Source organism: Nomascus leucogenys, chromosome 3 (genome assembly GCF_006542625.1).
Source record: "Nomascus leucogenys isolate Asia chromosome 3, Asia_NLE_v1, whole genome shotgun sequence".
NCBI lineage: Eukaryota > Metazoa > Chordata > Mammalia > Primates > Hylobatidae > Nomascus > Nomascus leucogenys.
The window spans coordinates 119206741-119231173 of record NC_044383.1 but is presented as its reverse complement, the minus strand read 5'-3'; the positions used below and the strand labels follow the sequence as shown (position 1 = coordinate 119231173).

At 36.5% G+C, this 24433-nt stretch overlaps 1 long non-coding RNA gene across 1 annotated transcript; it reads right to left on the bottom strand.

The window, feature by feature from the left end:
- Positions 1–276: 276 nt before the first annotated feature.
- LOC105739581 lies at positions 277–19394 on the bottom strand. The gene is made up of 6 exons (XR_001115518.1): positions 18897–19394; positions 17405–18656; positions 10848–10901; positions 8740–8787; positions 6886–7064; positions 277–760 (listed from the first exon to the last, which is right to left on the bottom strand). It is a non-coding gene; the product is annotated as an uncharacterized LOC105739581 (long non-coding RNA).
- Between the last annotated feature and the right edge of the window lie 5039 nt (positions 19395–24433).

Here is a 24433-nt window from a genome sequence, read left to right as displayed (position 1 = left end):
TAGAAATAGCCACGTGGTGATGAAAAAGAATTATGCCTAAAGTCTCATATTCCCGATCTTTATCATGATTCTTAATGTACAACTTGGAATTGATGAAACTCAGTCATGTGAGCTGATACTTTCTCGAGTCCCTAAATCAAATAAGACAGTTATTAATAATAAGCACGTTCTCAGATTTTTTTGTTTCTAAGGTTTTAGCTGAGTGAAAGTATTAATAATAATGACAATAACCACATAAATAACTTGCATTTGAATAGTGATTTATAATTCTCAATGCCTTTTTCTTAGCATTATCATTTATTCCTCACAAAACCCAATGGGGTAGGCAGTAAACATATTAGCAATATCATTTTATACATGATAAGTTTGAATTCTAAAAAGTAAAAGTTAGGTGATTCGTCCAAAGCCATATTTGTAAAAGTAGATGGAGCCAGGACTGCAACACAGACTTTATTCTTCATTCAGTACATCCATGTATGTTCTCCATGTTATTTTAAAGTGATGTCTCTATTTGGAAACTGTAAACTAATGGAAAACTGTCCAGTCTAGAAGTACATGTTTCCTTTGCCAACATCAAGCACCATTTCACTGCCACGCTGCAGTGACTCAATCCATTCTGCTTTCAGGTTGAGTGTTCTGCTCATTGTAAAAAACTTCTTTGTGATCTGAAAGGTGAGACAGCAGTTGAGGGTTCTTATTCTCACTCTGCTCCCAACTGTCTTCTGATCGTCTTTAAATTCCCATTTCCCATAGTGGAATACTAGCAGAGAGGTGGGAATGGTTAATCGGTACCAAAAAAACTTGGAAAGAATGAATAAGACCTACTAGTTGATAACACAACAGGGTGATTATAGTCAATAATAACTTTATTACACATTTTAAAATAAGTTAAAGAGTGTACCTGGAATGTTTGTAACTCAAAGGATAAATGCTTGAGGAGATGAATACCCTATCTCCAAGATTTGCTTATTTCACATTTCATGCCTGTGTCAAAACATCTCATGTATCCCATAAACATATACACCTGCTATGTGCCCAAACAATTAAAAATAAAAAACTAAGTAAATTCTCATTTCTCTTTCTTTCTGAGCACCTATGTAGTCTAGATGAAAGCAGACCTCTTATCAGCCCCTTTTTATCTCCTGTCTCAACCCAGGAAATATTAAAACATTATTTCTAACACATTGGTCTCAATTTAGACCAACCTCAAATTTTACTTACCCTTTAAAAAATTGTTTGATTCTAACCTTTCTTCAAGTTACTTTCCAGACCCTCTAATTTCACACCCAACCTTCTTTTAAAAATTATATTCCCTATCTTCTTTCTTCTTCATCCTGTTCTTGCTTTAATTGCTTCATTAAATATTGTCATTCTTGCCAATAAAATTGTCTTCTTTCTTCCCATCCTCAGAGACTGCCAAAGATTTCAGCCCTCCTTATCTTTTGCACTGAACTCAGTCTATCCCTAGTGCTCCTATTACCAGTTTTCTTTCCAATCTAATCTTTCCTCACATTGTTGCAGAATGTTCTTTCCAGCCCAAACTGATTCTGACAGTCTCCAATGCAAAGCAATCTCTGTTGACTTCCATGACCTGCAATATGTAATCCAAATTCCTTAGCTTGGCACACAAGACCCATCACAAGCTGGTCCAAACCTCCTTTTTGCACTTTATTTCCTGCCTCAATCATTCTTTCTCCTTTCATAGCTCTGTGCAGGTGCAAATGCTATTCTTCTGCCTGGTAAATGCTCATTCATCCTCTAACACCCAGCTCAAGGGTCACCTTCTCCCATTCCCCTGTGTGATTCCAAACTATGTTGATTATGCCCTTTCAACAGTTCTTGCCATATGGCAATACTGTTTTTCCACTTATGTGTCCATCTCCCCAACTATGCTGTGTTTTGCTCACTGCTTGGCACATAGTAGGTTCTTTATAAACTTTTCAGTAAGTATTGATATGAATAAAGAAATTCATGAATGAAGTAAGGGAAGCAGGTAACTTTATAACATAAATATCAACACTTATGTCCTTTTATTCACCACAAGGGAATAAAAGTTCATTACAATAAATAACTTACATGAAAGAGTGTGTGTGTGTGTGTGTGTGTATACACACATTTGCCCCAGTAACTATTCCCTAAGTGTATTTCAACTACTGTAGTTTTAACAGCTGTCATATATGTAAATATTGCAATAAATTTGAGGTTGCAGTTTTATGGCATTGAAGTGAAAATGAAAAATTCCAGTGAAACACTATACTGCAGCAGTATCATAGAGGCTAAACATTATAGATCACTATCACAAGACATAAAACCATGTGAAGTAGTGAACCTTTTTTAACCTCTGATAAAAATGCACAGTTAAGGGATTAATAACAGAACTTTTATAAGATATAAGATACAAAAAGATAGATATAAGATACAAATAAGATATAAAATGATAGGAGCATAACACAAAAAAGTAGATAAAATTGGATCAAGAAAACTAAATATTCAATAATATGTAAAAATTATTTCTCTTTATTCTTTTATCTTTTCAAATGTATCTGTAACATACATGTATTATTTTAATAATGGGAAAGACAAGTAAAAATAGTGTGCTTACATAACTGTAAGCTCTTTAAGTCAAAGAAACAGTTTAACCAGTGGCTAAATAAAATTTTTAGCTACTTAGATATTTTAATGTTATCATTAACAAATCTAATGTTTTTATATTTCTTTTAAAACAAGACTGTTTTCTTCTAATTTTAAGAATAACTTATTTGTTGTGGTGAATATCTAAAGGACAAAAAATTTAAATTACTCATAATTCCACTAGCTACAGCAAGTGGAATTATGGCTTATTGACTAATTATGTCAATATATCTTCCTTATTCAGCCATTTAGCGTATACATTTCTGTGTCCTTCTTTTATTTTAACCTATTAGTCGTTCTGAATTTCTGATTATTTCCTTAGGAAAGTTAGTCTTTGTATGGAGATGATTCCCAAATTTACATCTCCAGTCCTGACCTTTCCACTGAGTTCCAAATATAAGCTCACATATAAAACTTCTTCCCTAATGGCTTCAGGCATTTCAAAATCTAGGAGGCATCTCAAAGTCAATGGGGCCAAAGAAACAACTGATTCCCCTGCCACATTTCCCTGTTGAAACTCTCCCTCCCAAATGTTCCCATGTCATAAAAGAACCCCCAACATGGGTAGGCCCTGTTGCTTAGGTCAATAATCCATGGGTCTTTCTTAATTTCTCTCATTGCAGCTTCCTCCATCCAAGAGCTATCAGCACCCCATTCAAAATGTGCCCTTCAAAGCTTTTAATCTCTCCTGGTGCCTGCCACACTCTAGTGTAGTCTCCATCATCTCATCTCTAGACTGCTTCAGTAATCTTCTCATCAGCTTTCCTACTTGAAATCCTGCTGCCGTACGAAGCCTGTTCAAGAGTACACTACAATATGAGTTGTTTTGACTTGTAATATGACTTGAAAATGTCAATCATCACACAGAGACTGAGAGCTAAGCTTTTAAATGTGCCATCTAAGGCCCATGCCTACCCCTTGTGCTCTTCCCATCAGTACTTTGCTGGTAAATGTTAAAAAGTGGGAGTAATAAAAGTCCTGGTTTGTAGCATTTGCTGATAACTCTGGTGTACATACTCCTCTGGTATAAATCCTTACTGATTTCAAGCTACCAGTGTGATGTCACTGACCATGCAATTGAAAAGAGATGTTTGTAATCAGCTCTTAGAGGCAATATGAACAGGCCACAGCATATCACTGGGACCCAGCACACTGGGTCTTTTTGTTCCCACTGCACACTCTTCTGCTTTAGAGCCTTTGCATCTCTTCCACCAGGACCACACGTGGCTGGTTACATATTGTTATTCGATTATCAGCTGAAATATCACCTGTGGTAATTAATTTGATGAGTCAACTTGGGTAGGCTACAGCACTCACTTGCCTGGTCAAATAAGAGCAAGACCAACTTGCTTGGTCTTCATTGCCCTGAAGATAAATTTTAGATGTGATTAGCATTTAAGTCAGTAGACTTTGAGTAAAGCATCTCATCCTCCATAATATGAGCGAGGCTCATCCAACAGTTGAAGACCTTAAGAGAAAAGACTGAGGTCCCCGAAGAAGAAGAAATTCTGCCTGTACTGACCTCGAGCTCCTGGTCTCAGTTGATCCCCTTGCCTTGACTTGCCAAAGCACTAGGATTACAGACATTAGCCATTGTGCCCAGCCTTGTTTTTGCTTTTTAATAAAATAACATAAAATTATATTTTAGTTTGGTTTTGGAAAGGGATAGAGTTAAGTGCATATGTTCAATCTACCATCTTTATGAATAATAGATACTGTTGATTTTTATTAAAAAAAAAAAAAAAGAAAAGAAATTCTGCCTGCAGACTGATTTCAGACGCAGTAGTGCAACATCACTCCGTCCTTGGGTTTCCAGCCTGCTGGTCTGCCCTGCAGATTTCAGATTTGCCTGCTCCCACAGTCATGTGAGTCAATTTCTTTTTTTTTTTTTTTTTTTTCTGAGACGGAGTCTCGCTCTGTCGCCCAGGCTGGAGTGCAGTGGCACAATCTCAGCTCACTGCAAGCTCCATCTCCTGGGTTCACGCCATTCTCCTGCCTCAGCCTCCCGAGTAGCTGGGACTACAGGCACCCACCTCCAGAGTCAATTTCTTAAAATAAACTTTTCTCTGTCTTTGTTTCTCTCTCTCTACACACACACATATGTATATACATAAGTATGTAACTATCTATCTGTCTGTATATCTGTCTGTCTATCTATCTAGAGATATGTATACACACACTGTTAAAATGTATATACATCCTACTGGTTGTTTTTCTGGAGAACCCTCACTAATACATCACCTCTTCAAAGAGAGTGTCCCTGACAACCCCTGGTCACTTTTTAACATATTACTCCAATTTATTTTCTTCACTCTATGTGTCACTTTCTATAATATCTTACTTATTTGTTCATGTACATGGTTATTGTCTATTCTCTCTTGGCCCCACTAGAATGAAAGTACCATAAGAACAAGTACCTGGACTGCCTTGTTAATTGCTAGATCTATCATCTCCTTTGCCTGTCATGAAGTGGTGCTTTTCAAATTTTGGTCAATGAGTAATACTAAGAAATGTAGTTAGGGGGTCAAAGAAGGTATTTTTAAAAATGTAAGACTCTTGGTACTTTAAATACTTTATAGAAAGCTTGTATCAATTAGAACTGTCATCAGTGTCAGTATTAGAGTGACTATCTCAATATTCTCTCATTTACATCCTGCATTACTATTTTGGACAAGTTCTGCTAATATAAGCAACCCCTTAACCATCCCTTATGTCCTACTAGTCCACTACTCAAAAGAACATCTTCAGATTAGACAACCTGACATACACATGTGGCTCATAGCATGATACAAAACACCTCTTTACTTTCCTTCTAAAGACCAACTGTGCATACTGAGGCTATTTCAGACAGACATTAGAAAGTCATCCTCCCTTTCCCACTATCTCAGTTTTATTTTTTTCTCTCCATCCTAGTCCTGGAGTCAAAGAGGGATCTCCAGTAGCATTGCAATCCTGCAAAATAGGAGGGAATCAAGAAAAACAGTTCCTCCAGACCCAGGCTCACAGCAAAACATTAACACAGCAATTAACCTGTTCTTACAACATGATATTTGTTCTCTGTCTCTTCCCTGTACTTGAAGAGTAGTTTGTTATTGTAGCTCTGTATTACATTTTTAATAACCAGTAAAGCAAGCCCCCCAGAATATCTCTTCAAGCATTTCTTTGATTTTTTATCGTTTATTCTTTCTATTATTCTCAGACTATGGTCTCAGAAGGGAGGTTGGGTGAGCAAACCCCTCTAGTATAGGGTTGGGCTGGCGGGTGGGATGGAGGATGTGTGAAATCCCGTTGTACCTCCTCTTGTCCCCACTAATCCAGCAGACAAAGTGATATTTCATTTTAAGTTGGTAACATGTTTTATTATATTTATTAATCACATATATTTTCCTCATCTGTGAACTCTTATTTACAAGCCCTTGGAACTCTTTCCTATTGGCAAACTTACTGGTTGGCATGAGCTCTATTTAATGACATAACCCTTTGTCATTTTTCTGAAAATAAGTTTCAAGTTTGGGCTTTTTATATTGATTTTTTTTCTTCTTTAGTGATTACTTCTTCTTTTTCTGAAATCTGGAATTATATTATTATTTATATAAATTATGTATCATTTTATTTTTTGACATTAATTTTTAATTTATCTGAAATGTGTTTGGTTATAATATTTGAACATTGTTTATTTAATCCACTGCTACAGCAGCATTCATTATATATCTTTGTAATTTATTTGGTTTTTCAATTGTATTTTTATTTAATGATTTTATTTGGTTTATTGAAGTTTTGTTTATTTGTTTGCTTATTGTTATTTGCAGTGGTACTGCTGTCACATAGAAAATACTTATCATAATTAGGATTTGTTTCTAGTTTTTTTTTCCTATTTCTTGAATCTGCCTTTTGATTCTTGAATCTAAACCACTCTGCCTTGTTAATGTGGCCCTGTATTACATTTTTAATAACCAATAGATCAAGCCCCCCAGAATATCTCTTCAAACATTTCTTTGATTTTTTATCTTTTATGCTTTTATTATAAGCATCTTTAACTGGTGCTAAGAACTCAAGAAAATCCCACTAGGAGTCCCACTGTCATACACTATATCTAGAACCTAATATGAGAAAAATGTTTGCCTTTAAAATTCAAGACTCTTATCTAGCAGCACGAAAAGATTACTGACTCTTAATTACAATAAAAAATTATGGTAAAGAGGTTAAATGAATAGGTGATAGGTGAAAACTATAGAGAAAATTTTGGGTAAATACCTGATTTCTGGATCCAAGGCCATAATACCAATCTTCCCATCTCTCACCTTCACACAATTGAATATTCTGATTCTTACTGAGCACATATTCTTCGTGATGAAAATTATTTTGTCTTCTTTCAGCACTCAGTTGTATATGCTACACATTCAGATACCTGATGTAAATTTTTGACCTTGCATCTACAACATAGTGTTCATGAAAAAATCATTTCAACTTTCATTTGAAGTGTGAAGGAAGCATTATATATATTGTAATACATGAGGGAGATTACCAAAGGTAAGAGGAAAACGATCAAATTAAGAAAATCTCTTAACTCTCTTCTTTAAACAGAGGGGTAAACCAAAGCTAAAAGCATTCCAATGCGTGACTCAATTCTCCTCCTGATCCTGTATAGTTAAAGATTGTGTGTTCACAGAGGCTCACTTCACTAAGGAAACCACAGTGAATCTATTATGCAGGAGCTCTTATTTCAGGATGTTGCTGCAAGAATTCCTTAGGGTTTTTCCTGTAACCTTGAGCAACCTCTTTAGACATCATTCACCAGTCACACACAACTATATATAATCATACATTACAAGGCAAAAAAAAATTTCCCTTACTTTCAATTAGATTAGAAAGCCATATTTTTCTCAAAAATATTTTTAGTCCTTTTCCCCCCAAAGTTTATAATTACTTCTTTTATTTATGATTGTATGGAACAACTACAATTCTTAAGAGGATTTTTCAATGAACTCTAACCTTTCTATTGCAGTGCAAGCGTAAATACTCAATTGTTGTTTGATTATTTATCAAGCGCTGGGCTGTGGGCTTAAAGTTTCCCATTGCATTTTTTAATTTACTAGATGTTTTGAAAATATAAGAACAAAGGATAGCTAGAACTCCAGAAAAATGTGGTATCTGATGAAAATATGGGAGTTTTAAATCTTACTATTTCCCCAAACTAATTTGCTTATAACCAATTTCCTTCTCACTTAGAAAAAAAATATTTCCTGGCCCCTAACTGAAGAGTCAAATATTAGAAAATGCTTCACAGGAGCATAAATACTGGAATTCCTCACAAAAACAAAATTCTTCTTTAAGTGGGATTAGGACTCTATTAATTCATTGGATAATGACAATTCTTTTTTTCCTTTACTCTTGCAATAGTGCAATGATTGCATCTCTTTCAATCTAAGAAATAATTGCACCACTATTGTTTTATCATGATATAATACCTGTGTTTACCTGTCAAATACAGTATATACAGTTGAGAACTAAGTTTGAGAAAAGTAGTATATAATACGGCTAACGTCCCCTTCAAGTCCTAGAATAAAAACTTTAGACTTTCTTAGAGATAATTGTTAACAGTAAGGAATTCTGACATTACCACACATTTTTTTTACAAATAATAAATGTGTAAAAAGTAATTTATTATTTTTTAAAATAATAAATAATAAACGTGTATGTACAGATAATAGCAGGAAAAATCTGTATGTACACATTTATTATTTATTTAAAAAGTATATACATATTTATCATTTATAAAAACTAAGAGCATCATGAACCTCATAGTGTCTAGTAAATATATAAATTGTTTTTAAAGCCTCTATTAGTGATACAGGATCAAATCAAGATTATTAAAAGTGAAAATGAATTTGGTACAATGAAATTACTTCTTGGAGGCCACATGGTATGAAACTCTTACCATGCTCTGTAGTTTAACTGGAAGAGTTTCTACAGTTTAGGATAGAACTGGAAAGACTTCACATAATAATTGATGAAGACATCTGAATAGTTGGTATTAAGAATACATTCACACTTTACTTATTTCATTGCCAGAACTTTTAGGCCATCCATAGAAGCAGTAATTTTTACCTAAGGTATTTAGACAATAGAAATTTAGGAAAAATAAAGATGCACATTCTGGAAAAAATAAAAACAGTTCAAATCATGTTTCAAACAATTGTGTTCACGCACAAGGAAAGAAAAAATAAAATTTAAAGCATGAGATAATTAAGCGACTTTTGTGGACTCTTACACATTACCTGTAACAAAGGGGAATAAAGCCATCGCAGCATTTTTTTAATGAATAAACATATTTTTATAAAACATGAAAAATTTCTGAAAACCAGTAACAAAGATATCTGGTATGTGCGACATCAACATTCATTTGACACATTTTTTATTACAAATTTAATATATACTAGGTTATACTCAAAACCTTCCAAAGTTTCCATTGCCTCTTAGAGTCATGATTCTCAATTCTAGCCTAGAAAGCTTTTTTTAAATGCTTTTGTCTGAGTCTCTTTCTTGGATAATTCAATCAGTATCTCTGAAGGTGGAGCCCAGGTATTGATGTTTTGATAAGAGTTCCCGGCCGGGCGCAGTGGCTCATGCCTGTAATCCCAGAACTTTGGGAGGCCGAGGCGGGCAGATCACGAGGTCAGGAGATCGAGACCACGGTAAAACCCCGTCTCTACTAAAAATACAAAAATTTAGCCGGGCGCGGTGGCGGGTGCCTGTAGTCCCAGCTACTCGGAGAGGCTGAGGCGGGAGAATGGTATGAACCCGGGAGGCGGAGCTTGCAGTGAGCCGAGATTGCGCCACTGCACTCCAGCCTGGGCGACAGAGCCAGACTCTGTCTCAAAAAAAAAAAAAAAAAAAGAGTTCCCCAGGTAAATCTAATGTCCAGCAAATGTTGGGAAAAAATACCAAATGTCTCAATCTGGCATTCAAGGATTAGCTCTTCAAGCCTTGGCTCCCATTATTTTCCTATCTGAGTGTATATTTCACTCTGTATGATTTAATAACTGCATTTGCCTTGCATTTTCCAATCTCTACACACATCTTTGCTAATGCTTTTCCTTCTGTGGACGTCTCATCCCTCATACCAAAGTTTAACCACTTGTTAAGACCTTTACAAGACACTAACAGCTACTGAGTGTTCAATCTTCCCATTCTATATTAGTATTTACATCCCATACTATATTTCACAGCCAAGTGGAGAAAGTGAGTAAGCTAAAGGCAAGAGTAAAACGGGGCTATGATAACAAGGGTAGAGGGTGCTGTGAGAGAGCACATAGTAAGAGCACCTGACTCAGACTTGGAAATCTAGGAAAGCTCCTAAGGAGCTGGGGCCTGAGGGTTGAGTGAAAGTCAGGAGAGGAAAAGAGCATGTTCAGAAGAAGAAAGAGCATGTGTGGTGGCTTAGAGTCAAGAGACAACATGGGTTATAGAGCAGGAAGTGCTCTCTCTATATAAGGTGGGAAGTGGTTGTTGGCAAGTCTAGAGGGAAAAACAGAGGCCAGGTTGTGCAGATACTGTCAGTTTCTGTTAAGAGCTTGGGTTTTAATTAAAGAACAACAGCGAGCTAGGGAAGAGTTTTAAGAAGAGGGTTAGCACGCTAACAAGCAGTTTAGAAAGATCACATTTGCTGTGGTGTAGAGGCAAAATTGATTTGGGTGGGAGCAAGGCTGGAGACAGGGAAACCAGTCATAAGGTTTATGCAATAACCAAGATGAAAGGTTATGGTGGCATGAGCTGGGCAGTGCCAGTGGCTTGGGCTGTGACACTGTCCTGCACACAGCTGCAAATGCAGGATTGTTCTTTGCAGAGAACTCCCTAGAAAGCAGAAGAAAAAGTTTTCAGAGCCATCTGCATGGAAGTAGTGGCTTAAGCCATGGAAGTAGAAGAGTTTTCCAAAGAAAAAAAATTAGAAGAAGGCAAAGGACAGAAACTTAGGGAATGCTGATGTTTAAGGAAAGAGTCAAGAGGCATGAAATAAAAAACAGGCAAGTACTGAAGGGAAGGAAGTTAATCGTGTATTGACTAAGGCGAGATTTTTGGACTCCTTCTTGGCAAACTTGTCCACTGGTACCCAATCAGGCATCTGATCAGGTAGCACAGCCATCTTTTATTGCATTATATTGTGTATCTGTGAATTATTCAAAAGCTGGAGTATAGATTCATTTAATTTTGCATACCTTGTCTTAAACACGCAGAAGTTGGGTTCAGTGTAGCACCTCTTGGTGTCACCCCTATACAATATTAGTAGAAAAAAAGAAACTGAAGACCAGAAATGTTAATAAAAATAATAAAAAAGAAGGGAGGCAGAAGAAGATGATAACAGGAAAAAATATAGTTTTAACGATTGATAGAGATGAAGAATAATAAATACAGTCCCTAGAATTTTATTAAGACGGCATCTGTAAAGAAAGAGGTTTCTCTGACTTTCCAGGCGGGACAGATTATATGCTCCCAGGCACTGTGTGATTCACCTTTGTAGCATGCTTCAAAATTGTTATAAAATACCTAATTATACAACTAGTTAAAGTGTGCTCCCAACTCGGGCTAGAATATAAGCATCTAGAGACCCAGGGCCAAATTTGTGTCTCCAGCTACTAGAATAATATCTGACAGGTGGAACATGCTCATTAACTAGTTATTGAATAAATGGGGGAGGGTAAAGGGATCTCACACAGAAAGCACTGAAAGAGAAAATACAAGATGAAGGGAGGTGGGATTCAGAGAGATGAGAAGTATGGCCCAGAATGCAGGAGTCAACAACTGTTGTAACTCGAAAAAGCACTAATCATAGGGTGGCCATATGTCCTGGTTTGCCGAGGACGTCTCCAGTTGACACCTGTTCCCTTAGTGTAATTATTAAAAGTGCCCCCTTTCATTCTCAAAAGAGTCTCAGTTGTTGTGATGAATAAATATATAGAACATTTAACTAGATATTTGAATGAAACATCAGATAAAGAAAAAAATATATATGCGTGTGCTTAAAAAATACAACTTTAGTTATATTTCATTCGGGGTGAAAGTTAATGGTGAGAAAAATAGTATAGAAATTAGCATACTATACCAATTTAATTATAAAGTTTAAGGTGTATTAGAATTCACTGATCTCTCTTTATTTGACTAATGTTTAGTCAAATAATTGTTTAATTGTTTTATTTTAAGAATATACACTTGGTCACAAGGTCCTGATTTTGTATTCTCAAATGCTCTTTTCACCATGACACAATGAAACGTTTTGGAGTATAACCCTGCTTTTGATGGAAGGCACTACCAGGCTGTTCTCCTACTTCAAACAGCTGTCTGTAAACCCCACTCTTGAACAAACCTAAATTTGCAAAGCCCTGGGAATTCTTTGGATCAAAGCATCTTTTAACTGAACAACACTATTATTAATTCAAATGTGAATTTGAAAGTTTGCCTGGTGGGTGGAATTGAATTGCCCTGCTGATTTTATTAAGCTGATCAAACTTCACTATCTCGTAGCAATTCTTTTCTATCTACTGTTCAGGATAAACAGATTCTCAAACTAATCCCAGAAAATACCGAGTAATAACTTTTCATTTCAGTGTGGGCCATGACAGGCACAGGTGAGGAGAGTTAATCAGTTGCAGGCTGTTCTGCTGCTCACAGCAGCCAGAAATCCTTCTAGAATCTTGTTATTCCACAGCAGATGCCCCAGTTTGAGGAATAGTTGAAATTTTTTCCCTGCCCAGAGATGCTATAAATTTGTCTTATTCATTTTGTATCCACATTATCTGGTATATAGTAGTGGCTCATTATAAAATGTTCTGGCTTTTTTTTTTTTTCAGCTTATTTAGCAAGTTTTTGTTTTTGTTTTGTTTTTTTAGACACAAGGGTCTTGCTCTTTTGCCCAGACTGGAGTGCAGTGGCAAAATCATAGCTCACTGCAGCCTCAAATTACTGGGTTCAGGTGATCCTCTTGTCTCAGCCTCCTGAGTAGCTGGGACTACATGCACACGTACCACACCCAGCTAATTTAAAAAAAAAAAAATTGTAGAGAGGGTGTCTCGCTATGTTGACCAGGCTGGTCTTGAACTTCTGGCCTCAAACAATCCTCCTGCCTTGGCCTTCGAAAGTGCTGGGATTACAGGCTTGAGCCACTGTGCCTGGTGATTTAACAAGTGTTTCATACAATTTAGCAAAATTTATATAGCGTGGCAAACAGAGCATTTACAAATATTTGTTGAACTGATAAAACTGTTATCCACTGATTTCCCTGGAAAAGGATTTCAGAAGGCTCGTATGAAAGTCATTTACTGGTTTTTTTTAAGAATTAATTGGGGTCATATTTTTGAAAATTATTGTTGGCCTTACAGCTTTGCATAACTATGAGCCTTGTTTTTATTATAATCATCATGCCAACACTTAGAGAATCAAAGTTACATAGCGAAGGAATAGTGTACAGGTCATTGCATCCACATGAAATAGCTTCCATCCTCCTCAAAGTCCTTGGCTAGTCTTCAGCCTGATCTTACCTGGGCCCTTATTTACTAAGTAGGGTGCTTTCAACTACTGCAGATCAGGGTTAATTCATTTCTGTTCCTGGTTCTGTTACTCACTAATTGTGTGAATGCAGAGAAGCCTATTGTTTGCTGAGTCTCATTTTTTTCCATCTATAAAATGCTACCATTGTTTGCTCTTCTACGCTCCCATAAGACCTTACAGTTGCCTCTCTTATCTGAGCTGAGATTTATTGATTTCTCACTGTGTCAGATGCTGTTCTAAGCTTTTTATATCTAACTCATTAATCGAAACAAAAACTCTGTTTTTCCATTTCCTTCCCTTTTTCTCTCCCTCCCTACTTCTCTTATTCCTTCTTCCTTCCTCGTATAGCAAGTATATATATATATATATATATATATATATATATGTGTGTATATATATATGTGTATATATATATTCTTCCTCCTATAACAAATATATATCCAAAGTTATGCAGCTGCTATGAAATAGAGCCAGAACTCAAGCAATATGTTGCCAAAAATTCAAACTCTAACCACTTATTTTATTTTTCGTTTTAATTAAATGAGTGCACGCCTTTTCTCACCACTAAAATGAGAGTTTCTTAAGACCAAGGACTGTATTTTATTAATATTTTATCTGCCTTATACCCAATTGTTTAGTTGGTATGGGGCACATAGTGGGTATGCAGTGAATACTTGCCAAATATACGCTGAATATTTGCCCTGCTATCTCAAAAGGATCACCTATCACTCCTGTGATTAGGTTATGTTAGGTGGCAAAGGTAAAGAGATTTTGTAGGTGAATTAAAGTCACTAATCTGTTGACTTTGAGATAGTCAAAAGAGAGGTTATGCTGGGTGAGCCTGACCTAATCAGTTAAGCCCTATAAAACAGACTCAGCCAGGCATGGTGGCTCATGCCTGTAATCCCAGTACTTTGGAAGGCCGAGGCAGGTGGATCACCTGAGGTCAGGAGTTTGAGAGCAGCCTGAGGTCAGGAGTTTGAGAGCAGCCTGGCCAACGCGGCAAAACTTCATCTCTAATAAAAATAGAAAAATTAGCTGGGCGTGGTACCATATACCTGTAATCCCAGCTACTCAGGAGGCTGAGGCATGAGACTTGCTTGAACCCGGGAGGCAGAGGTTGCAGTGAGCCAAGATCGCACCACTGTGCTCCAGGCAGGGCGACAGGGCCACTCCGTCTCAAAAATAATAATAATAAAATATAAGAGACTCAAAGTAGCAGCCAAAGAAGCGCCTACTGGCCTTGAAGGAGCAAACTTCTGTGATGTGCAGAGGAATCACATGACAGGAAATGGCAAATGGTCTCCAGGAGCTGGGGACTTCAGTCATATGTCACCAGAAACTGAATTCTGCCAACATTCAGTGAGCTTGAAAGAGAGTCATGAGGCTTAGACAAAAATCATGTTCATGGCTAATACCTTGATTTTAGCCTGGTGACACCTTAAGCAGAGATCCAGCTAAACTCATGGCCAGACTCCTGCAGACCGTCAGTTAATAAATGTATGTTGCTTTTAGCTGCTAAATTTGTCATAATTTGTTGTCAACAATGGAAAACTAATCCAGAGCCACTCTATCATTAAAATTTGGGTTTTTGTTGAATTTCTAGATTTGTGTGTTGTAATGATTGGAAATATGAACTGACTTTGGAAGAGGGAAGTAAAAAGGCTGCCCTTCCATGGCATCCATCAGCATTGCTCTGTACAATTTTTCCATGTTTTATTTTTTTCCTCTTTACTCCAGAACCCCATTGCTATTTCCCACCCCCCATGGGCACCCTCTTTCATGTTGTAATATGTATCTTTGGCTATGTAATGATCCTCACACAACACAGCGTTACTGAGCAATTGTGTGCGTGTGTGCGTGTGTGTGTGCTCTTAATTCATATAAATGATACTGTGTAATACTTCTCATTCTACTTCTAACTTTATTCTCTCAAGCTTATGATTTCAAAATGTAGCCACATTGGTACTATTCATTATCATCTAAAATTCATCTGCCACTTATCTATTTCCCTAGGTTTTGGACCTTTACCTAGCTTCCAACTGCCTTCTTCCACCATTACTGTGGTAAGTATCTTCAAACATGTCTGTGTATGCTGGAGAAATATACTCAAAAGGGGTATTGACTGATCGTAGGGTATATGTTTACGTGGTTTTATTAGGTGCTGTCAGATTGCTTTCTGGAAGGCTAGCTTACATTTCAACCAGCAGTTGAAGTTCCTGTTTCCGCATAATCTTACTAAAGCAGGAGAGTTCCTGTTTCTGCATAATCTTACTAAAACTTAGTGTTGTTTAATTTTTTTTTAGTTTATTCAATTCGATGGGTGTAAAATCTTACCTCATTAGCCGTTTGAATTTCCCCTTCTGTGACATTCCAATTCATGTACTTTACCTATTCTCTTTCATTCTTTCTCTCCCTCAGTCTCTTCTTTTTTCTTCTCCCTCCCTCCCTTCCTTTCTCTCTCTCGCTTCCTTCCTCTTTTATTTTAATTTGCAGAAGTTTCTTATACATTCTGATATTGATCTCTTTTTACATGTATTATCATTATCTTTACCAATTCTGTCACCTATGTATTTAATCCTCAATTTTAATGTATCAATTATTTTCTTATGATTGAGACTCTGGGGGTACTTTTTGTAAAAGCCTTTCCCACCACAGAATCACAATTTTTCCTTTCACATTTAGTTTTTTATTTAATATGAAATTTATTTTTGTATGCAATACGAGGAAGGCACCTAATCTTACTTTTCCTTCTGTGGACTTCTCATCCCTCATACCAAAGTTTAACCACTTGTTAAGACCTTTACAAGACACTAACAGTAATTTCCCTCAAACATTCAATTAGCAATCTATTTTTCCCCACTAATTTGTGGTATCATCTTTTATTATATGTCAAGTACAATAAACAGATTAATTTCTGGGCTATCCATTCTACTCTATGAGTCTGTTTGTTTCTGTGCTAGTGCCTCACTGATTATTTTTTAAAATAATTGTTAAGTCTGAGTCATATAAGAAGCAGACACAAAGATGGAGAGAGGGCTGGGAGCTAGGGGAGTCATCAGACCATCATGCCAGTCTGACCTCGAGTGGAGAGGCAATGGAAGGAAAGAAGAAAGGTTGCCAAAAGCCTCTTAGGCTGCTGTGCAGTTTTAAGGAGAGTTTGGTAAGGTTGTTGGAGAGTCCTGGAGCCAAAGCTGCCTATTAGAAGCCTTTCGTGTCCTCTCCAGTATTGGGCTTGCCCTACTATTCCCACTCTGCTTAATGCTTGAGTAGGAGCAAGCCTATTCTCAGGCACGAATGCACCAACATGGTAAAACATTTCAGAGTGCAGCACCTAGGGACTGGCCCACTCATGCTTGCTGCATTAGAGATGGAGAGCGGCACCCCTTTGTTACCAATATGGTGAATCCACATGGGGATTCAAGAGTGAATCTTCAAGAATGATTTAGTGATTCTTGGCTCCTAAATTTCAGAGTAAAGTTTGTCAAATTCTTCAAAATATCCTGGTGAAATATCTATTGGAATTGTATTGAATTTTTGGATTAATTTGGTAAGAATTTGTCTTTGAAGTGTTAAGCTTTGCCATTCACAAATGTATAATACAATTTTATTTTTTCAAGTATTGTTTTATTTAATTGAGGAGGCTTTAAAGATTGTCCCATAAAAGCCTTGCACATTAATTGTGGTTAAATGTAATATAATTTAGAAGATTGATTGCTATTTCAAAGTCTATTCATCATTTATTGGTTTATGATTCCTCAACACATCATGCTATGCTTCTTTGGGTCTTATACATGGTGAACAATCTACTTTTTTTTTGTTTCTGTTCACACTTTGTCCTTATGATTTCCAGCTCTAACATTTACATGGACACATCTTCTCTTTGTTCAAATGGTACTATTAATAATACCTTCTCCACTTCCAAGTGTTTATGGGTGTGTCAAATAAGCCAAAGTATATCAAGTACTTTGAAAATGGAAAAGTGCTAAATAGATTAGCATTTTCCCAGGGCCTAGCAGAAAGTGAGTGCTCAAGAAATGCTTGCGGACTGGAGATGGAATGCTATTAGCATATTATAATAACATATTTTCATTTTCCATCACCCAAACTCTCTACTTGTTGTCTTCAACTATACAATGGGCATAGCCATTTGAATTTCTCAGACTCACTATCTCTCGTTTTCTGTAAATGAATAGCGCCCTCTTCTTACTCCTTTGCCATAGTAACTTACATTTAGTGAGAGCTTCCATGTACATGAATGATAGCTGCCTCCTGGGATGCATCTCAGCTTTTTAATATTAAGGGCGAAAATAGCATTTTTGTGTAAGTTCAAATAAATATCTTGGATAGTGTCTTCAAATATAACTCCAAATCTTATGAGGTTTACCATCAGCTACCTGTCACAGACTCAAAGATAGTGAAGCAGAAAGCAAACAAGAGTGCCAAATATTTTGCAAATTATGACTTTGCGTTATCAAAAAAGATTTCTTGTAAGTGTAACACAGGGAATATGCTTGTTAAAAATTCATGGAGTACCATCATTTTAACACTTTTATTAATTTATTAATGTGGTTTCTAAATTAGTTTTCATATATCAATAAAATTATTTTAAAATATATATAATAGTTAAAGGACAGCTTCCCACTCTAAGTCCTCATTCAGAAAATGACATTTTCTGTTTCCCTCTACTGCTAATTTGCCATAATATATCTGTTTTTATCATTGACTTTGGATGTTTTTGTAGCTTGTGAAAATACTGAATTTTCAATTCCCCCTTAAACATTTCCCCATGATTCTTTTAGGCCATCTATTGGCCATTTTCCTTTAGCTCAGCAAAGACTCAAGAACAGTGTCTGCCTAATCCCCTATCACCATATAAATAGGCAATAAAGAATTTACAGCAAGGTCAACTCTTAGGGGGAAAATATTTAAAAGATCATTAAAGTAATTATTCCCTGGAACCCAAGGTAATTGTTTTAAAACCAGATTTCTAGAGTTGTATGGCTATCAAATGAGCAAAAAGTTAAGAGAGTTAGGCACAAAGTGTGTCACTGGTACCACATTCAGCAGCCTTTCAAATGATGGTTTAGATTTCATGGTGAAATCACACAGATTAAATGGCTTTCATCGTGTCATTGGGTTTTACTGTGGGGCTGAAGACATAGGTGTAAAGTTCTCTTCTGGTTCTGCTTGATATGATTTGAGTCATTGGTCAAGGCAACCTTCTTGATGGCTCGGTTTTCTGATTTATACTACGCTTGTCACCCACTTAAGGAAGTTTTAGGTGAGGAGGATGGAACTCAACCTGGTTCATTCACTGGTGATGTACAATAACTGTATACTTCCCACCCGGGTTTATTTATTCAAACCTTCCAGACAGCTCCTTCTGGTGTTTGTCGGCCAAGACTTCTGTGTTATTATGGATGGCCCCATAGCAGCTCTTGCCATTGTAAATAAATCTCCATATTACAAACGGGAGGAGTCTGGCACAGAAAGAATACCAAACAGCAGCACTTTCAAGTATTATATATATTTTAACCAGGGTCAACACTTCATGAATAAGGAATGTTTAATAAAACACTTAGGAAATACAGGCACATATGTAAGTGCCAAATTATCAGAAATATCACTTATTGACATAATGTAAAATGTTAATACACAAACCCCCAGGATATGATAATTTATGTATTTATTTCTGAAAAGAAACATGACTGAAGACTTACCTAATGTCAACTGATTAAACTACATCAGAAGGTGTATTCATTTTCTATTGCTCCCGTAACAAATTCCCACACAATTAGTGGCTTAATACAACATAAATTTATGGTCTCACAGTTCTGTAGATCAGAAGTCTGAGTAGTCTTGGCTGGTTTCTCTGCTCTAGGTCTCACAAGGTCAAAATCAAGGTGTCGCCAGCCTGGCCGCTTATCTGGAGGCTCAGGAGAAGCCTTTTTCAGACTTACTCAGGTTGTTGGCTGAATTTAGTTGCATGCAGTTGTGGAATTGAAGTCTTCATTTCCTTAGTGGTTGTGGCTGGGTGTCAGCAGGTTCTCAGCCTCTAGAGGCTGCCCCCATTCCCTGGTTCATAGCCTCCTTCATCTTCCAAGTCAGCCACTGCAGAAGTTCTTCTCACTCTTCAAACCTCCCTAACCTTCCCTTCTGCCTCATCTGTCCTGTCCCCAGCAGGCGGAAGTTCTCAGCTTTTAAGGACTTGTGTGATTAGGATTGTCTTTCTTCTTAATTACATCGGAAAGTCCATTTTGTTGTGTAATATAACATAGTCATAGGTTCCATGAATTAGGATGTGGGCATCTTTGGAGGACATCCTACCTGCCTTCCACAGAAGGTAAATTACAAAGGAAAAAGTCATTCCACTGGATTTTGTCTATGTGCATCCACCTTTGACAGGCCTGGTGATAGGCAACATACTTGGGGAGAAAATCGATTATGAGATGTTTCCAGTGGAAGTGTCATCTGTGAACCACCTCCCAGTTGAAAGCAGAGTTCAGTAGCCACAGAGTCTACTTAAAAGACCAAACAGAAAATTAGTGGATTTTTCAGTTTTTAGCCTCTGTAATACATCAGTGTCATTATTCAAAAAGCAATATTCCAATCAATGGGCCATATTTATGTAAAATTATCTCCTAAAATAAATTTTCAATTGATAACTTTTAAAGTAAAACAAAAGGCAGCCATCCAGGGAGAATTACTAGCTTGCTATACGACATTGGTGTAACCAGTGCTTCTCGGACTAGATTTCTTGTGCCTTGTGCCTCTTGGACTCGGAATTACTGAAAAGCTAATGAAAATTTCTATTATTTAAGCCAGCTTGGGGAATAAAAATGAAGAATTCATTAGAAGGTAAATTCCCCAAGAACAAAGATGGAGGATTTTATTCACTGATGTATTTTAAGCTCCTAGCATAGTCCCTGACACAGCATGAACATTTAAGTAACATTTGTTGAATGAATAAATGAATGAATGATGAATAAATGCAAGACATTCTATTATCAAGTACATATTAACCTAATCTGGACAATCTGTCATTATTTTGATTTGTGTCCTTGTTCATAAGCTGATGATGTGATGTAAAAATACACATAAGGAGATATTTTTAATGGACATCTCTTATAGTTTTCTTAATGTTATAGATCTATTATTACAATATGACAGCCTCTGTGACTATACTGTGAACAGACTTGTCTCATGGATTAATAAAAAGTATTAAATGACATCCAAACTCTAAATTATATGTGCTAATTCTGTTCATTACTTCAAACCTTCATATTTATAAGACCATTTCCCATAATTGTTGCATGTAGCAAAATTTCTGTTTTAAAAATGAATAGAACATGAGAATAGCAAGTGATATGTTAAAATATTAACGTTGGTAAAGGCCACGAATGATTGTTTTTGTTTATAATCATAAATAAATATTATGAGCATTTTACTTTTATAGCCAGAATGCAATATCCTCCAGAAAGTAGCAAAGGACTGGTCTTGGCACCTCCCCTGATACATTTCCTAATGGCCATTAAGGTGGAACAGGAGGCAAAAGGAAGATTTCAAGAAGTCGCAAAACTGGGATGCCACCTATAAAAATATATAAATAAGGATTTGAGATGCCAATAAAATTCTTTTAATAACTTACATAGTCTTTCACATAGATTTTTTGACATTAATGTTTTACATATTCACAATAGTTGTGAATTGAATGAAAATAAATAATAGAATCAGTTAATAATCTTAAGGAATTGTATGTCTTAAGGTCTATGGATTTGACAGACTCACAAAACAGGCTGGGAAAATATCCACAAATCAGGTATCAGTGCAATCTTCCATTTACTATACTTTCCTCTCTTGCATCTGGTAAGGCAGAAAAAATTTACCTTACATTTTTCTGGAGAAGTACTTGCTTCCCTGGGGATATTCTGCTATTGAAGCCTGCATGGATATAAAATGATGATCAGAAAATCAAAGGTTTTAAAGCTTACAAAGTAAATCTTATGCTTCTCACCAATACAAATTAAAATTTGAATTTTTCAATAGTAAACAGAGTTTGAGAATTTGGACTATGAATCAGTTACATTCTATAAGCTAGAGGATGTGACCAGGCTCTATGCAGAATAAATTGGTTAAGGCTGAAGGGGAAGTCAAGAGAGCATGCCTTGCTTCCAGGGACTCATACAGCTGTTGTATCAGCAGGGAAATGTGTGAGTCTTTGGAAGCGACAACTACTAAAAAAAAGACTGCAATCCACAGTTTCTTAATATGCAATTGCCTAAAGCTTTCAAAATTATGAAATGGGCAGATTGTAGCTCATAGTTCATTTTGTATTTGAAGAGCTATTCTGAGCACTAAGAAAGCCACACAGAAAAATACTTACAAAACCATCTAAAAATGTGACCTGTATACACGTAATTTTTCTATTTGCTTTCCACATAACTTTAGAGGATTTAAAAGAATGTTTACCTCCTAACTTCTAGGCATATATATTTGCAGGAGTCTCCAAACAGAAGGAAATATTCTGAAGAACTGTGAATAAATTTGATATGGGATGCATTTAACAGCTGGAAGGATTTCACACTTTGAGTCCAATTTATAAAACTTTCAGGTTGGCATTGTTTCAATTCTAGTCCTGGAAGTCATAATTTCCCAAGAACTTTTCAGGATTTGGATATTATTTGTGTAAGGAAAATGCATCATTTCAAAAATAAAGTTATCATAGCAGAACCTGGTAAAGCATAAATGTATAATTGCAGAAGAAATGTCTGAGAGCATTATCCCACTCCTACTCTCATTCAATTCAGACAGCCAGCTTCATTTCTTAACAATCCAAGTTCTTTCTTTGTGAGAAGCAGTCTGTATTTTCACATCCCATATCCTTAATTAGCCCAAGAAACTTGCTACTGCATTAAAAGAGAAAATACAGATTCCAATATGATAAATATTAATAAAGAATAGAAACTAATTCAGTTTTGTTCTAATTTGTGTGTGTATGTGTGCGTGTGCATGTTTTGGTGGTAGTTGTGTGGGAGATAGAAGAAAAGTGAGATTAAAATGAAGAGACTCTGAGGAACTGGAGTGGGTTTGCTTTTACTGGTAGGATTAAGTATGGAAAAGAATAGTTGCCCAAGAGACAAACAGCAGGGAAGTGAACCAACCCTATTCCGCTATTGCTACTGTTAGCTGATTTGCTCCGTATCAGGTCTTGTGCTTCCAGAACACTGGAAAGTTGATGGACAGTGGGAAAAGTGGGCATTGTATCCTTCCTTTCATAGCATCTCCTTGGAAAGGCCCCCAGAACATTTTTGTGTGTCCAGATTTCTCTAGATTCGAAAAAGTGAATCAAAACTTGGACTCTGTTTTCAAGTTGTAATTTGATGCAGCCTCAAAGAAAATTTTACAAAATTGCCAGTAATACAACCACCATCATGAAGCATCAGGTTGTCTTGGCCTTGCCTGGACTCATTGAAATGTCTCTCTTTGGCTCTATGAACCATTCTTTTTAACCCTAGTTGTGATTGCATTTTGAACCTCACATTATTACATAAATCTGCCTTGCTCTCATTTGTTTTAGCATTTATATTCAAATGCTTTATTTAAAGGAATTTTGATATTTTTAATCTTATGAAAATTACCCTAGTACCATGGAAATGGTAGGGACCTCGGAGTTGAACAAAATATTTTGTATACTGGTGCTACTGTTTATTCACTGTGCAACTCTGAGCAAATTACTGTACTTCTCAGGGACTCACTTTAATCATTTGCAATGTATTGCACTAGATTATGGTAAAGATAGAGTAATATATGTTGTACATATATACAGAAAGAGTAATATTATATAGTATATTTATATATGTACTTGAGAAAGCATCTGGAGTAACACATGAAGGATGGTGAGAGTTCTATAAATTACTATTCTCATTCTGTGTCATGTCAAATGCTGCACAACATTTTCAGGTTTTGTAAGAAGTGCCTATACAAGGGTTAAAAATAATTTTAGAATTTCTTTAACATTTAAAACACTAGCATATATTAGAATCTCTCTCAGTCTAAAAGAAATGAGCCAAAGGAAATCAAACAAATACATCAGCAAGAGTTTTACGCTAGTTGTTGAATGCACCAACTTACATGACGAGCAGTCTGAAAGATAAGTTTCTTAAGGAAAATGGCAGGAGTAACCACTGGAAGCCTATGCAACTGTAAGTTTTTCAATACTTGAAGTCTGGTTTCATTAACAAATTATGTTGAATATCATGAAGAATATAATTATTTTAACTCCTGAACATTTTCTGACACAACTAATGCAAAACTGAAGATGTGGAATATTTCAAAAAATTATCTGCTATCACTCCACCACTCTCTTTAAACAGATCTTTGGTCACAGGCCTAATTAAATAAATAGAATTATGTTGTGCCTCTGGTGATGTCCTACTTAATTCCTGTCTGGCCACTGTGAACTGTGCCATGAAAACAAGCTGCACAGCTTCTGCTTGGCTCACAGCACACAAGATTACAAAATCTGCTGATCCCTGTTTTGTTTTAACACCTGTGAAAAAAAAATACAAGACTGTCATGTGGCACACAAAAGGCTCAGGTGTCTGCCTGTTTAGAAGCTAGCGATCCTGAACAGCAGGAGGAAATAAGGTTGTAATATTAATAAACACCTGCCAGTATTATTATACTCATTGGCTCCATCCCAGTGAACTAGTTAATCAGCTAAACCTAACAAAACAATTGTCTAAGCACTAAGGCATTGTATATTATCACATCACTCCGAGTCTGCCCTGTGATAAAACATGAGAAACTCAGGTACCGTACTGTTCTGTAAAGTAGGAGGGCAGAGTCTATCCCTGGGCATGAGGTTAAAAATAATAACAGTTATTTTGAGAGCCCCGTTCATGTGTGCCAGGCACTGTTGCAGATGGATCCTGGGGAAATTGCAGTGAATGGGAAAAGAAAGGCCCCTGCTTCTATGGAGGCCACATTCCACTGGGAGAGACAGACGCCAAATAACAAGCTGAGTGATTCCCCATCCTGCTACATTCACTTCACTGGGCTCATCTTCCTCATAGTATTTATTAGTGAGATGGAGAATCAGAGATGGGTAAGGGACAAAGAAGACAGAGGGAGGACAGGAGAGGCCTGACTAAAGAAGAGACATTTGAACAAACATCCGAAGGAGGAGGAGGAACCAGCCCTCGATAAAACTGGAGAAGACAGGCTGGGCGCAGTGGCTCACACCTGTAATCCCAGC